Source organism: Mastomys coucha, unplaced genomic scaffold, assembly GCF_008632895.1.
Source record: "Mastomys coucha isolate ucsf_1 unplaced genomic scaffold, UCSF_Mcou_1 pScaffold21, whole genome shotgun sequence".
Lineage (NCBI taxonomy): Eukaryota > Metazoa > Chordata > Mammalia > Rodentia > Muridae > Mastomys > Mastomys coucha.
The window spans coordinates 160,710,283-160,718,979 of NW_022196904.1; positions in this window are offsets into that span (position 1 = coordinate 160,710,283).

Sequence of the window (8,697 nt, forward strand, 5' to 3'; positions counted from 1 at the left end):
ACACCCTAGAAGAAGCAAGAAGGTAATCTTTCAACAAATCCACACAAACCTAATTCTACCTCTTACAAAAAACAACAGGAAGTAACAATTACTTTTTCTTAATATCTTCATATGAAAATTAATATTATCAACATATCCTAATCAATTGAAATAAAAAAATGAGGAATTAGAAATTTATTGACTATTATCCAATGGTTTCTCTAATTTGGTAATTGGAGAAATAGGTCCAATATTATACAATCCATATACACTTTCAGCTTTTTGTTCATGACAGTGTCTTGCTGTGCACAACATAATGGTCTTGAGATCTTGCTTCTCCTGTCTCAGCTTCTCTATTAGTAGTATTGTTTATTTCATGTTTTTACACTATACTATGGTTTTCAGCACAGCTTACATATTTTATAAATATTTATATACCCAAAAGAAATGTAGACAATTAAATTGGGAGGTGGCTTGTAAGAGAACAACAAAGAGTGAGACAATGCTTTGCTTGACGTTTGTAAGTCTTGTATCAAGTTACCACAGTAACAGCCAAGATTTTAAGCTCTATTAAATACAAAACAAACAAACAAACAAAAACACTTTATATATTGTTCTGTTAAGAAAATATTAGTAGTGATGTCTTATTTTGAAATATACCATTAATATGTTTGGAGTTATTTAAAATTTATATTGAGAAAAACATATGCATTTTCAGTATTGCCATAGACAAGCATATACATAAGACTGTTAAATTGATTGTTGTTTTATATCAAACAACTTTTATAATACTCATTTTTATTGTTATAATATTTTATAATTTTTAAAGAATATGACAAAAAAGATATTATAAGGTACTGAAGGGGGTCTCTGGGAGGAGTTGGGGTACAAAAGGGAAACAAGAATGTGATTTAATTCTATTTACTTAAAATATGTTTTTAAATGCTAGCAAATTCAGGTAAATTGAAATCATGTAACTTTTCTCATTATAGTGCAATAAAACTTTTTTAAAAAAAGAAATAGACCTTAAAAATATATTAAGACATTTCAGTCTGTTTCACTTTGAAGATTTAATAAAATAAGAAAACTGTCAAAAGTCTTCCATCCAAAATGGAGATCTAGGGGCGGGGGAGGAGAAAGAGTGGGCCCCACACAGTGGAGGAAGCAAGGGGCACACTCAGGTCAGTGAACACAGGGATGCACTAGCAGCAACATGAAGCTGCATGTGCTTCAGTCTTCAGGCTCTGAAGAGAAAGTGAGAAACCTGGAGCTAAGTGAAGTTCAGGGCCTGAACCCAAGATTTCCCTGGAACCATGAAGAAATCTCTAACTTTCAAACAAACAACAGCACAGTTACCATTAAAGAAAGTGTGTATCGGGCTGGAGAGATGGCTCAGTGGTTAAGAGCACTGACTGCTCTCCCAGAGGTCCTGAGTTCAATTCCCAGCAACCACATGGTGCTCAGAACCATCTGTAATGGAATCTGATGCTGTCTTCTGGTGTGTCTGAAGACAGAGTCAGTATACTCACATACATAAATCTTTTTTGTTTTGTTTTGTTTTGTTTTGTTTTGTTTTTTCCAAGACAGGATTTCTCTGTGTGGTTCTGGCTGTCCTGAAACTCACTCTGTAGACCAGGCTGGCCTGGAACCCAGAAATCTGCCTGCCTCTACCTCCCAAGTGCTGGGATTAAAGGCATGTACCACCACTGCCAGTATAAAATAAATCTTAAGAGAAGGAAAGAAAGAAAGAAAGAAAGAAAGAAAGAAAGAAAGAAAGAAAGAAAGAAAGAAAGAGACAGAGAGAGACAGAGAGAGACAGAGAGAAAGAAAGAAGAGAGGGAGGGAGGGAAAGAGGGAGGGAAGGAGGAAGGAAAGAAGGAAGGAAGGAAAGAAGGAAGGAAGGAAAGAAGGAAGGAAGGAAGGAAGGAAGGAAGGAAGGAAGGAAGGAAGGAAAGTGTGTGTTGTTGAATGTGTTGTCTCTCTTGACCACTTCTTCAGCAATTCAACTTAAAGACACCTGTGGTCTTTGGACAATTTCTTTAAACCAGATACTCTCAAAGCATGGTGGGTGTTCTAATAACATATGACAGGCTTGGATGTTTTCAAAGGAAATCTACCTCTTTGTAGTAATAATGATACACTATGTCAGCCCCCTAGAAACTGAGCCCCTGGACAATCAAGGAGTTTACCAGCAGAAGGCTTCCTGGCAGGATTGTATCATGTGCCAATATGCTGATGAATGCATTTTCTCTGAATGCATTCTCCCTCCACTGTTTGTCTTTGGAGTCTAAGGGTTTGCCTTCCTTTCCTGGCCCTCACCCAAGCTGAGAGATACAAAGTGCCATATAACTCCAGAAATTAATCTGACATTTCCATTACAAACACGTCAGCGACTCACCATTTCACTTTACTGGGCACTATGAGGGAGATGGAGAAATACTCCATGTCTTGCAGTCTTGTTGAAGAGACAACGTAAAAATTCATTTAAGACGTTCATTTAATTAAAACAGTCAAATTCATTTTAAAAAATCATTTGAAACCATTCATCTGTGTGTTAGAACATGAGAGTTTAGGATGATGCCTGGGAACAGTGAGAACTCTGAACAGATGAGGTTTGATTTAGATATGGTTTGTCCCTCAAATAGTCTTGTACTGGATGTGTCGCCTCCAAAGTGTGTTGTAGACGGGTTGGAGCCTTTAACAGATGGTGGCTGGTCCTCAGGAGAACTGATGAGTTTCTGTGGGAAGTGAGTCAGGTCATATGGTTACTGTGGAAGGCTGGCCTCACTCTCCTTGGCTGGGACTAATTCATGTCATGGTTGATCTAATGAGATCCCTGTTTCCTTCACTAGCTCTCCCTCTGTGATCCTTTCTGCACACTGCTCTCTGCATGCACCTGGTTCCCGCCCCGTGAGGCTGCTCACCATGCTTTGATGCCACCAGGTGTAGAGTACCAACTTGGACTCTGAAGCCCCCAAAAGCACAAGCTAAAGAAACTCCTTTTCCTTGTAAAATAACCATCCAAAAATTTAAACTGAAAGTGTATCTGAAGGGCCAGGAGTCTTCACAGAGGACAGCAGTCTCTGCAGCATGGAGAAGATGCTAACCCTTGATAGCACAGAAAGTGACTTCTTCCTGACAGTGTAAATATAGCAAAGAACATTTGTGATGGACAGCGGGGATATCAAGTGGGATTGCCCCTGGGCCGGATAGTCTGGAAATTTCTATCAGGTTACAAATGACCTAGCATTTCTGCTTCTAAAGCTTCTCATCTGGGCAAATTGTCACACATGTAAACTTATCCATTGCACCTTTATTGGGACTGACCAAACATGAAAAACTTCACTTGTAAGTGAAATTTGGCATAACAGAGGTGGGGCTTTCTTGGTCAGTAATTTGGGGCCTTTGCTGAATCTTGAAATCCCCTAAAGCTGGGCTTTCCCTCTCATTTTAATATCTTGCTTTCTTCCTGGGAAATCTGTCTGTCTGCTTTGAGATTAGCTGTCCAGCCTTCAAAAACACAACATAGATGGATGGCTTAGCAAGCTTGAACTAAGCTACCAGTGCAAACGTCTATGAAACCAAATAAAATGATCTCTTTCTAGGATACTGGAGATGTTGAAGACTTCAAAAATAATTTTAATAATCCAGGCATTTAGGAAAAACTGGAAAAAAGTGCAAACAAGCAGACTAACATAAAAACTGATTTGTACAAGCCAGGACCCTTGATTGTGAAAGAAAAACCTCTCTGTACTGAGAAATCTACTTGTATTTGGGAAGGACAAGAAGTTGACTTAACATCCATGACCTCAGGCATGACATCAGAGGCTCAGCTCACTTCTCTGAGCCTCTTTTAATATGGTAAATGGAGTCAGGACTACCCACTTGATATTTAAGTGCCCAGCAGACGGCTTGGCATTAGCAAGCTCCAGGAAACCCATCTACTGGTATTGCTGATTTCAGGATATAGTCTATTAAATTATTTTAAGACCCAGATCATTACTTCCATGGAGGACTTTAAAAGTTTAAAATTTTTTAGATTTGTTTATTTTATACTATGGGTGTGAATGTTTTGCTTATATGCATGTAACTTCCCCACAGGCATCGGTGGTACCTGCAGAGGTCAGGAGAGGATCTTGTGGGACTGAAGCCATGGATAGCTATGAGCTGCTGTGTGGGTGATGGGAGCAGAAATCAGGTCCTCTGCAAGCCCAGCATCTGCTTTTAGCCCCTCAGCCATGACTCTGCCCACCCCCAAAGTGTTTTGCTTTTATATCTGCCTTTAATTAGTACATACACTAATTAGAGTTGCGACAGACTGTAGAGCTAAATTGATACATTTTGGAGTTTTCATAATGTCAAAATTAACTGGAATTTCTTTTCAATTTGTGTGTTTAAATTTCTGGCATCAATTCCTTTAGAGGCATTTGGGCCTTTCATGCCAGTAAGTGCTGAATTACTGCAAAGCTAAACTTAGACTGGATGACATATTTAAGGTAATTCACTAAATGTTGAGTTTAGGGTAGACCATGTTTCATTTTGTTTTTAGAAAAGATACTTCATTCTTTATTTCATGACAAAGAGCTTTCTATCAGGAAGCTAACCTTCTTTTCACACCTGGAGTTAAGAATCAGTTTGTTATGGAGTCAAACTGAAAACAAACAGTACAACCATGACCCGGCTGGTGTCAAATTGGATTGGGGTCTACACACAATACATGATAATTTACCTTCTTTGTTCTCGACTTGCCGGATACCTACTATCCCCACCAGGTGTTCTGGGGAATACATAAATGACTTAGACATCCACCTTCAAGAACACGAAGGCAGAACTACACACTCTTGACTTTATGGGAATTGCCCCTCTTCCTACAAAAACTGAACAGCACAAAAGCCAGAAAACTGTCAAAAATAAATCATGGAAGTCTACGGTCACTTGTCCCTCTGTGTCATGATTGGGCCATGAACTTCCTGAGGAGACCTCTACTGCATAGCTCCTATCCACTGGTCACTTAGAAGCAGTCTGGTTCATCAGACCAAATGTCACAAGATGGCGGTGCTTGTGTCCAAGGGGTCCCTTAGTCACTTAATAATGACCCTAAAGCCATTCTTAATGGTGGCAATAGAAACTCAGATATACAAATAAGAAGTCATACCATGCTTTCTTTTAAGCGAAAGTATAAAAATTTTGACTCAACAAGGTAAAAAATATATCATATTCGGAGGCTGCTAAGATCTACAATGCAATCACACACTTTAAGAAAGAGAAACTATTCCTATCATTTTACCATAGCATATAATTATAATTATTCTGTTTTTACAGTTTTAATCTTTCTGTGCAGAATCTATAAATTAACACTTGTTATATGTATCACATATATGTATGCATGTGTGTGGAGAAAGCAAAGGATATAAAAGGCTCAGTGCTACCTACTATCACGATTCTACAGGGAGTCTTGAGATGTTGCCCACAAATAAAAGGTCTAAGGGTCTGGGGAGATGGCTTAGTAGTTAAGAGCATGTACTGCCCCAGGAAGGATCCAAGTTTGGTTCCTGGCCCCCATGTCTACCAGCTGACAACTGCCTGTAACTCCAGCTTCAGAGAAATCGGCTGCTTCTGGCGTCTGTCAGCACCTGCACTCATGTGCACATACTCCAACACAGATACACATAACTAGAAATAAAATAAATCTTTTTTAAAAAGCCACCAAAGATAGACCATCTATGTTCGTGATTTGTAGTGATCCCGAGGAGGTTCATTTACCAGTTCAGACACAGAAACCGAGAGCGTCTTCCTCTGCAACTGCTAACGGGTTGTCTCTTAGCGCTCTTGATGAAGTTACTCCATGAAGGGAAGTTCATTGCGTACATTACAGCTTGCCAGCCTTTCCCCGACAGCTAGCACTATTTGTGAATCCTGTTGTAAACATATTTTGCTTACTCAAAATCCATGAAGAATTATTTCCCCTTTTCTTCTTAACTCGCTGTTGTTTTCTGTTTCACACTTAGATGAAGTCCTTCCAGAATCAGGTTTTAGTTTTTGGGTTTATTTGTGTGTGTGTGTGTGTGTGTGTGTGTGTGTTTTCACATATGAGACAAGGATCAGATTGCATTTTTGTATGTAGTTCTGGTTGTCCTTGTACCGTTTATTATGTTAAAAATATCACATCCCCATTTTACTGCAGTGTTGTGAAGGATGACCTGTCTCTCCCTGTCTCTCTGTATCGCTGACTTCATGCCCACGTTCTTCCCAAGTCTGTATTCAGCCTCCATCCTCTTCTGTGTTTGCCTCTCCATAAGAACAAAATTATCCTTTAATCATGTATCTGTTGGATACATCTCCTCTCTGTGCATCCTACAAGCAGCAACAGAAAATAGATTACACTGTGCTTTTTTTTTTTCATTTTTAAAAGATATCACACTTACCTATATAACTTTTAATGAATTTTTTTTCTACTATAAATGTGGTGGCACTGGGTTTTAACAAATCACTACCTACTCTTTCCCTAAATCTGTTGGCATTTGAGACCTGGAAGAGGTGATTTTTTATTCCAGTGTGGCAATCGCCGTGAGGCAGTGTGCCATTTCAATTGTGACTTAAACACCTATAGGTATGTTTATAACTACCTTCCTAGAATGTCTGTGTGCACCCTCAGTGCCGCAGGAGACTGCACTGTTTCATAGTAGAGTCATGTGGAAACACCCAAGGTGAATTTCTTGTTCTCTCAGCCTCACACTGGTGGTCTGACTGGGCTGTAACTTGCTGAGAGCACACGGTGGGTGGTGCCCAGCATCCCTTCATCTCTGCCCATGGCTGAAGCCGTGGGAGTGAGCTCCATCCCAAAGAACCTGGCCACTCAGAACCAAGCCGCTGATTTGACTTTTCAAAGGTACGTATGGAGTACCAGATGAATGAAAACAGGAGAAAGAAAGAGAGAAAATGACTGCTCCTTAGGGACTCGGGTTATTATTAGAGATATAAGGCAGAGCTCAGGCAGAAGCAGAGATACTTGGGAGAATCCAGAGTGAACATGACCAGCAAACTGGGCCATGTGAGGAGATGGGGGAGGTGAGAGGGGAGCACCAGAAGCCAAAAGGGCAGGAGCTGGGGAACCAAGAGACCAAAAAAGCCAAAAACCAAAAAGGACCTGCGTAGCCCAAATGGGTTATATAGGGAAGCACAACTTGGGGAATGGCAGCCCAGCCCAGCCCCTGAGCTGGAAAAGTTTAGGGTAGGGGGCGGGGTGTGCCAGCCATGAGGACCCTGTAACAGGCAGGGGCTGAGGGATGCTGGGAGAACCTGGTGACCAGCATCAGCTTTGATATAATAAGCACCTCAGCCATTTGTTCTGGGTTTGAGACCTCTAACAGCTGTAAGTAAGGATTCACCCTGTCACCAGGATGAGACCGTCTTCCACTGACTTACATGAAAAAGGACATCTGAACAAAGTCACAGTTTTGTCCCCATGGACAATGGAGTCTGACTGCTGTATATAACAAGGGTGTCATCTCCAGATCCTAACAGCCTTGGATGGACTGATTGTAGCCAGCTCCTAACCAATTTCTGCTTCCTGATTTTAATTCCATCTTTTCAGGACTTGTAAGAAGGTCAGCAGCGTCCTTTCAGACATTTCTGTCATCACAGCTTCTTCTTGGTCAGGGAGCCTAGGTGGTTTTATTGACCGGAAGACAAAACCCAAATGCCATAGCCTCTCATATAAGATTTCCACAATCAGACACCAGCCTGTCTTCTATTCTTCCTCTTTTTATAATAGGATGGGCAAACATTTTCTGTTGAGGCAGGGAATATTCAGGCTTGAGGACCATATGGTCTCTGTCATTATTGCTCAATTCTGCCCTGGTAGTGCAAAGCAGGCATATATATATTGTGTCAGTCAGCTTTGGGTCAGTATAACAAAAATACTGAAAGAGAAAAATCAACACAAAGAAGGGAATGTTTACTTTGTTTCACAGTTTTAGAAATTTTGGTTTCATTGTTTCTGGGACTGTGATGAGAAACAGCATTGTAGCAGAAGGCTTGGTGCCGGCCAGGAGGGAAAGGAAAAGTGAGAGGATACAATATACTGTTTAAAGGAATAACTCCAGCTTGCTCCAAATAGGCTTGCTTCTACTTTCTACATTTCAATGAATAGTCCAGCAAGTATAGACAAAGCTTTCAATACATGAGTCTTTGAGGGAAAAAGACAGGATTTACCTCTGGTTAAGTGGTCTTAGGTCTAATTAGAGAATTGTTGGTTACCACCAGCGTATGTGTGGCACTACAGTATCATTAGGGGTTTTGTACCTTGATGGTCGTTGTTGAGGTTCATAGGACAGGTTGTTCTTTGTAAGATTATCAATTAGACCAATCAACTAATTCATATACCAGAACTTTCCTTAGGGCTGTTTCTTAGCATTTCTAGGTTATGTTATTTGAATTTATTTTACTAACTAGATAAAAAGGTATATTTCCTCACTGTGCTGATCATGTAAATCATTACCCTGGGTTCTTCACCCTTGCCTCAAAATGGTCATCCTACTCATGAAATCTTGTCTCTGATTCCTCCCACTTCTAAAAAAATAACTGACGCCAAATGAATAAACTCACAGGCAGCAATTGAGATTATAGATAGGCCTCCATATACCAAATGCTGTTTGAGGAACAATTTTGTCGGAGGTCAGAAACCTTCCATGCCAAATGTCAAAGAATTTCCCAAGA